Below are 7,851 nucleotides of genomic sequence, written 5' to 3'. Positions count from 1 at the left end.
AAACGGATCACATTTGTAAACATGCAATATACATTACAAAAAGTCAATAATTCACTTGATTTTAATTTCATGATCTGTCCCCCCCCAAAAAAAGGATCAAATCTGCCTTGCTGTTATCTTTGGGAAGAAATGAATCATATCTGTATTTTAGTAAGGATTCTCTCTCCTTTTTTGTGGGGATAAACTGGAACTGAAATGATTTGAGCTCACAACTCTCTCTCTTGTCTTTAATTCACACAAGAGTTTGTGTGCATGTGTGTGTCTGTGTGAGTGCATGCAAGCAGACAGGCAGCCAGCAGAAGTGGGAAGAAAAAATGAGCAAGCGCTATTAACAGGAGCTCAGTTTCTAGTCCCAACAGACTTAACTAGCAGAAGGGGAAGCAAAGATCTGGAGGCTGGCTGCCAGAGAAGCACTGCTGAGTGTAAACACTCCAAAGCATCTCAGAATGCCCTCATCATAGGCAGCCCAAAAGCAGTTGTGCTCTTGGGCTCTGCAGCCAGGAGCAATCCTGCAAGCAAAGAGTGTTTACTGTCGATTATTAGGACGACGGAAACTACAGCCAAGCTGACCAGAAAGACTGGAATTTCATCTCTCTCACTCTCTGTCTTTCCCTCTGTCACGCACACGTTGGGTTTCTTTCTCTGCCAGCCTTTAAAACCAGAGATTACTGGGTCAGTGACACTCATTCCTTTCATACAGCATGATCTTGTGCTCAGCCTCCTGAAGTAACGCTGCTACCTGTAAGTATCTGCTTCAAGTTTGTCGAATGCCGTGAATACTATTGTGTTTGTGCTTGTAATAGTCTTTAATGGCTTAATGAATGCCTCAGTGAGGCACTCGCTTCGTTTTTGTACTTAGAGTGGGTGAAAGCTCAGTTCTATAAGAGGGAACAGGCGCTGGGTTTCGCTGGTGGTTTGTGGCTCCAAGTAACTTAGTTTACACTAAGGTTTGATACAGATCTCTACCCTACGCTGGCTGTCTTCCACCAGCACTAATAAAACTTTATGCTTTTATGTTTTATAAAAGCTTGGAAACAGTTAGTGAGCGTTCTTTTATTACAACTGTCTTTTTAATAAAAACACACTGAGGGAGAGAAATGTGATACACTGCACTGAAAAAAAAAAATAATGAAATCTTTCAGTATTAGTGAGCTTCTGGAAGAATTTTTTTTTTTAAATGAGTCCTTCAAAATTGTATACTTTTATTTTGCAGCACGTATCTATGAGAGCTTTCACATGTTGGTGCGCATTTAGACAGCTGACTTTATTCATTTGAATTAGATGGATATTCATTGATCATATATACATGTAAATGTTTATGTGCTTCTGACCACACAAAGGCATGCTTGTGGTCTTTTTGTTTCTTGCTCACCTTTATATACTGTAATTAAACTCTGAAATAGCTTTTAGAGATTAGTTTCTCTCACTCTGTGCTGTGCTGAGATACTTCAGCAAGTCCTGTAGGCAATCACAAATAGTTTCTTGAAACAGTTACTGAAAGGATATTTCACAAATTGCATTTTTTGCTGTTCATAGAATTGCAGAAGTTCATCATCTCAGCTCACTTAGGACTTAGGTCAAATGCATCCGTGCTGTTGTCATGTGCCCGTGTGTCTGTGGGAAGCACCGACACTGTAAACCACCTGCTGCTAGCACAGCAAAAGTGTGCACACATCTGTAGAAGTCATCCCATCTCATTTCTCTTACATGGGTGTGACTGTTGTGGGCCTGCCAACATTTTTGTTACAGTTCTTCACTGGTATTTATTTTGCATGCAACATGAGTGAGCGCAGCTTGCTTTGAGAGAAAAACTGGTTTGCATCAAAGCTCCTCAGAGTTTGAAAATTTTCTTCAGCTTAGATCCCTGCTCTGAAAAAAGTTAGGCAAGTGTTCTGACAATGAATAGAAGGCTTCTTAGGCAATCATTTGAATTTTTAATTGGAGCTGCTCCAGGCCTTTTCCCACATCAAATTAATTTTCTGCAGTCCTTGAAGGATCTGCTGTAATAATGTCTGTGATATTAACTACAGCATAACAGAAATGAATTTATTCATGGGGAAAAGAAATACTGACCAACTGCATCAGTCTACCTAACAGTGAATTTAGATGGCAGCAGTAACATGTAGTAACAGCAGCACAGTAACAAAGCACTAACTGATTAGCACTACTTTAAAAGTGGAATCTGCTTGGTTATACCTGCTGAAAGGTTATACCTGCACTAAGGTAGGCTTCTCCCATTTTCTGAGGCTCTGTGGCCATGACTGTGTCCCCCGATTAACTTCCCTTGAGCTAATGATGGCTGCTGCAGCAAGGGTATCCATACACAAATTCATAGCTTCACAGCTTGTGACATAACATCTTCAGGATGATGTGGCTGTCTTTTGGGCAATGGGGCAAGAGACCTGAACAGGCTGTCTTTGGGAAGTTGCTGTCCCAACTGCTATCACTAGCTGCTATCACTGTGAACAGCATTTCAAAGAACTCTGATAGCTGGCTATGAAAATAAACCTTTGTTGGACTCTGATTTTCTGACTAATGTCACCTCCAGTTCTCTGAAGACACTGCATCACCAGATGAGCCCACAGGCTGTAGCTGTAGCATGCAGGCATCCAGAATGCATAAGGATACGCCTTTATTAAAGAAAACTCTTCATAAAAGAACTTTGTGATTTTGCAGCAAGCTCCTCTCATACCGCTTTGGAAACTGAAATTTTATGTCTGCCATAAATCCATTCTCTTGCCCTTCGATATCTGAAAACAAGAGATTGTCTCTTTTCGGAGAGACAAAGGATTTTTATCCCAGATCATAGTAGTAATCTTGATGAAAAGCTCAAACAAACCTTTAAGTTGAACATGTCTAAGGCTCAGAGAGATTAACTCTGTTTGTGGGAAAGTGTAAACCACACCATCTACCAGCTGTTAAGATTTAAGCATTCAAAAAAAATCCTCTATGCAGCATGTGCAGAAAATTGCAGCTCTTTTTTAGTTCCATAAGAAGCAGTACACCCCTCAGCAAGCTTGTCCTTGTGCAAGTGGTCTGCAAACCCTCTTTTACAGAAATTCAGAATTTTTTCCATTAAAATCAAGGTTCATCATTCCTGTCAACCCAAAAGCCAGACAACTAGTAACAGTGTGTAAAAACATTGAAATCACAGGCTGTGCTCCCCATAGACTTTTATCCATAAAAGGATGTCAGCTGGAGTTTGAAACCCCACTGCCATGTTGTTCCTCTGCAACGTGAAGCACAAGGCCAGGCATTACCACACAGCTTCCTGAGTTCATCAGCAGGTACATACTGCTGCGGAGACCTGCAGTGTGCCAGTGGTACTGCATTTCATCACCACTTTCGGATGACTGTTTTGCAGAAGTATCAGATCATGCAGCTCATAGTGCAGTGAAACAAGGTCAGTCAGACACAGGCTCCTGTCCCTGTCTGTCCCTGAGACTTTTTCTGTTCCTGTCCAGTGGGCTTTCAGGCCAGGGATGTGTTCAGCCCCTGGTGGAGCTGTCCTGCCATGAGCAGAGCTCCTCTAGTGCCTCATGTTTGAGATCTGGCCATAGCTTGCAAAGGCCATGGAAAAGAATGAGGCTACAGAGCTAGAAGCTTTGTGTTGTCAAAAAAGCAATGAATGCAATAGCCCAGTTTTTGCCTTCAATTGACAAATTCATGACTTGAGCTGAGGCTAAGAGTTTTGTCTTTGCAGAACAGAGTACAATGGTCATTGACTAGTCCTAGGCTACTTGCTGTGTTTGTCCTGTTTCTCTTCTATCCATTGCTAGTTGCTTGCTAAAATGAAACATCTGTTGTAAGTTAAAATCTCTTGGGAAATTCCCTCCTTTCACCTTTCTATGGTTTCCATTATTAGAGGTGTTTTTCATAATCTTTTTCAAGTTCATTTCTGTGTGGACAGGGAAAACTATTCCTCCACCTACTTGTTGTTACAGATTGCTCTTCTGTGAGGTAGTTCTTGTTTCCTCTCTGCAGTGCATATGATTGTATACAAAACCAGAAGAAAGGCTAATCTAGTCATTTGGTTTTACTGTTTACACACGTTTTCTCCTAGTTTTTACCCTCTGACCCATGACTGAGAATCTCCAGTATCAATATCAATCTCTCCCTCCTCTCTTTCATATTTAAATTTAGTTATTAAGTATTGTCCAGCTGCAGCAAGAGGATAACAGAGGAACATCTGGACATGTCTGGATGTGCTTTACATCCTGCACATTTTTAATTTCATGAAGAAGGGTCTATTCATTGACTGTGCAGTGAAACACTTGTTTCCTTACTTTCCAGAAAAACGTGCAAAGGATTTGTTGGGGGGGAAAAAAAAGAAAATAAAAGAGTATTTGGCACTAAGAAGAAAACTGCCACCTAGCATTCATTAAATCAGCAAATACGTTGTTGAGTACTTAATTTGGCTGTGGCCTGTAATCTTTGTTTGTAGTGTGTGGAACAAAGATGTTAAATAACAAACATTTGAAGGAGGTCATGGATGAACTGCACATTCTGAAGTGGCAATCCCCCAGTTAAACATTTTAGGGTCCTTTAATTGCCATGGGCTAACTTTTAATTGCCATAATAACAGTAATCTCTGTTTCCGAGAAACTGTGCAAGGCCACTATTTGTTTTCTTTAATCTTTCCTTTAAAAAAAAAAACAAACAAAAAAAACAACCAATAGTCAATCTTGTTCATTAAAACAAATCAGGCCAACTCCCCACCCACAACAATTGTCCTCCTTTCAAGCTTTGTGAAAAATGAGGCTAATTTTGAATGCCATTATTCAGTGAGATCTCTCAGGCAACTGGTGGTTCTGTCACATGGAGAGAAGCTCTTGAAGTCTCATCCAAATCTCACTGATGATTTTGGATGTCATTGCTGTTCAAGTTAGCTAGTGATTACAGATTTTTTTAGTTAGATTTCAGGTGTTACAACTGAGAGCTACTGGTGTTTTTTTCTGATCTTATTTTCAGTAGTTCTGCATTAGTAGATGTCCCTCCACATCTACTTTGGGATTAGACTGTAACTACATGCCATTAACTTTAATTACATTCCTCAGAACCAGACCCAGGGATACATACTTTTATAACTTTAAATAAATAAGAATTGCCTGAAACTTTCATTGGTATCTACATTTCTTTAAAGTAAATTCTATTCATACAAGCCTTGCAGTGGTACATACATATTTTTGAAAGATTATCTAAAAGACCAGTTCTACTTTGACACAGTCTGTTGTTGGAAGGGCATCTAACATTCCATAACTTATGGATAATTTTAGGGACTTACAGTTTCCTTTTCCTTCCCTTCCTCTCTCTTCCCTTCTCTGAAAACCAGTTGTATTTGGTGAGAACACTTATGTTTGTAATTAACCACTGCATAATTTTTCACATATGCACCAATAGCCCTAAAGGAAAATAATTTTAGCATTTGTAGAAAATGTTTAACAAATGGTATCTGAAGTTCTCTGTCACTCTCCACTAAATTGCCTACAGTATGCTCTGTTCCTCCTTTACCTCCTTAGAGTCACATCCATTGGCTTTCCAGAGGTTCCCTTTCCCTCTGCCTTCTCACTCAATATTATCTGAAAAGCAGAGAAAGGGTTCCACTGACAGATGAGAAGCTTTTCAGAGCCCCCTTGCTGAGTGTCCCTTGTATCCTTGGATCCTTAGGGTCATGTTTTGGGCCACGAAGAATAACCATTGTCCAAATAAGTGGAGGCAGACTCGTTTTCCAGGTTCCCAACTTAGGGGTTGGTAAGTCTACATCCAATCATGCCAAAGAGGTCTCTTTATATATCACCATATCAGTATAATTTTAAATTTGGTATCTTGGGAATCACTCTACAGTTTGGAGGACACAGTGCAGTGTTTTGCAAAATATAGCAGGTAATTAGCTTTGTCCCAGGGTCTAGAAAACTGTGTCATCACAACTATACAATCACAGCATGATTTAGGTTGTAAAAGACGCCTGTGTTACCAGACAAAAACACCAAACTGAAAGGTAAATCCTTAAGACCAATGTGATATTAAGAAGCAGTCATTCTTTCAGTGCAGCGCCAGATGCAAGGGGAGCAGCTCCACCTAAACACGTGTATCTGGCATGAAAAACCTTCAGCTTACCTACATTACTTATGTTACATACGTAAATGTTTTCCCAGACAGCACATACATATTCAATACTTCACCTGAAATCACTAACATAGGGTTCTGCCTCCTTGCACATGCTTGGTCTCATTGTGGTGGTGATCCTGGGACCTCTGGTGGTCATTTCGGTGTGTCCTTTGGATGAACACTGATCTTTTTATCTTATTAGGGATGGAAAGTTCCTTTGTGGGATGCTTTGCTGACTGCAGCCCAAAAAGGCTATTTATTACTGGTTCCTATATTTGCAGTGGCTTTGTGCAATGGTCTTGATATGTGGGCAGGAAATACCTGCAAACAATCTATCTCCTGTTATCCAGAGAGGTCATGATGCTTCACAACATCTGCAGGTAACTTCTCACAGAGAGACTACAGCCTCTCTGGGCAATGTGTTCCATGGTGTGCTCGTTGTGTTTCTTTCCCAGTATCTGAGGTGAATTTCCCTTGTAGCATTTTTTTTTGCTGCACCCTGGCGCTCTGGTATGCACCTCCAGGTTCTCTTAGATGTCTGAAAGTAGCAATAAGCTTCCCCCTAGGTCCCTACTTCAGGCTGGGCAAACTCAGCTGTCACAGACTCTCTTGCATGCAAGACCCTGGTCATCAGTAACCCCACCCAGACAGATAGCAAATAGTGCAGAATACAACACTGCACTGACATGACTGCTTTGCTTCTGGCACACAGCTCATCTGGTTAAGGTATTCTTGCCTTCCAGCCAGACTCTTAGAAAATCAATGAGGAAACAATCTAAAAATGCTGCACTAATCTTCCTGAAGTGCTGTTAACAAACACCATTGTTTCATTAAGCCTCTAAATTTATCTGAAATAACATGGTGTATTTGAAATTAATGCCTCAGTCTTTTGTTCTTTCTGGATGCAGAGGTGATGTATCAAGGAACAACAGGGGAGAACCAGGCCCAGCTATGGTATGAAGGGCAGAAAGCAGGGAGGCTGAAAGGATCTCTTGTAATTTCATTTTGCCATCCCCAGATTGAGAATGTGAGATCATGCTTCTCAAGAACTTCACTCAGCTGCAGAGGGAGGCAGCCCTTTAGGATCACTTGCAGAAACATATGGGGCAAGCATATGTGTACTGTGATAGAGGAACAATGCCTTCAGGCAAAAGCAGTTAAAGCAAGCCTGTAAGACACTGACAGTATGGGACCTATTTTGTGGTAGGGAATGTCTTACACTTTCACCATGAAATTGGACAAAGTGCTTGTGGCTCCTCTGGGAGCCTTTCTGCTCTCAGTGTTTGGTGCAAGGTAAAAAAAGGAACCACAGCCTGCACCTGAGGTTGGTATCTGCACTCAGTCTTGGGTTCTATGGTGGGTGACAGAATTTAGACTGACTTTCCCCAGGATCAAGCTGTGGATATAATACTCTGTTGATGCCTGCTTGAGAGATGCAGCCAGATTTCTCTTTTGATTAAGACATTTAAAGCCATAATGAGAACAATGTATTTCATGAATGTTGTCACTGCTGAGATGGAGACAAGGCTGTTTTAAACAACAAAACGTTTTTGTAGCAGACACTCAAATGGATGTCTGTCATTTTGTGTGAGGAATCCTCTGCTCTGCAAATATAGCCATTTTCATGGTAAATAAATGCCCCAATCTGGTGTTAAGGAACATCAAGTTACTGAAATTGTCATCAGCTGTAAATCAAAGAATCATAGAATGGCCTGGGTTGAAAAGGACCAGAATGATCATCTA

The 7,851-nt window shown here is 40.8% G+C and overlaps 1 protein-coding gene across 1 annotated transcript in view; it reads left to right on the top strand.

Annotated features, from left to right (window-relative positions):
• Nucleotides 1-315: 315 nt before the first annotated feature.
• Nucleotides 316-7,851, top strand: part of LOC104915027 (FRAS1-related extracellular matrix protein 1-like) — a 197,618-nt gene continuing 190,082 nt past the window's right edge. The window contains exon 1 of the mRNA XM_010725669.3: nucleotides 316-741. The gene's annotated coding sequence lies outside the window, so the exon portion shown is untranslated. The remainder of the gene's footprint in view (nucleotides 742-7,851) is intronic.

Source organism: Meleagris gallopavo, chromosome Z (assembly GCF_000146605.3).
Source record: "Meleagris gallopavo isolate NT-WF06-2002-E0010 breed Aviagen turkey brand Nicholas breeding stock chromosome Z, Turkey_5.1, whole genome shotgun sequence".
NCBI classification, from domain to species: Eukaryota; Metazoa; Chordata; class Aves; order Galliformes; family Phasianidae; genus Meleagris; species Meleagris gallopavo.
The sequence above is the reverse complement of the archived record's forward strand: the minus strand, read 5'-3'. Positions and strand labels throughout refer to the sequence as shown.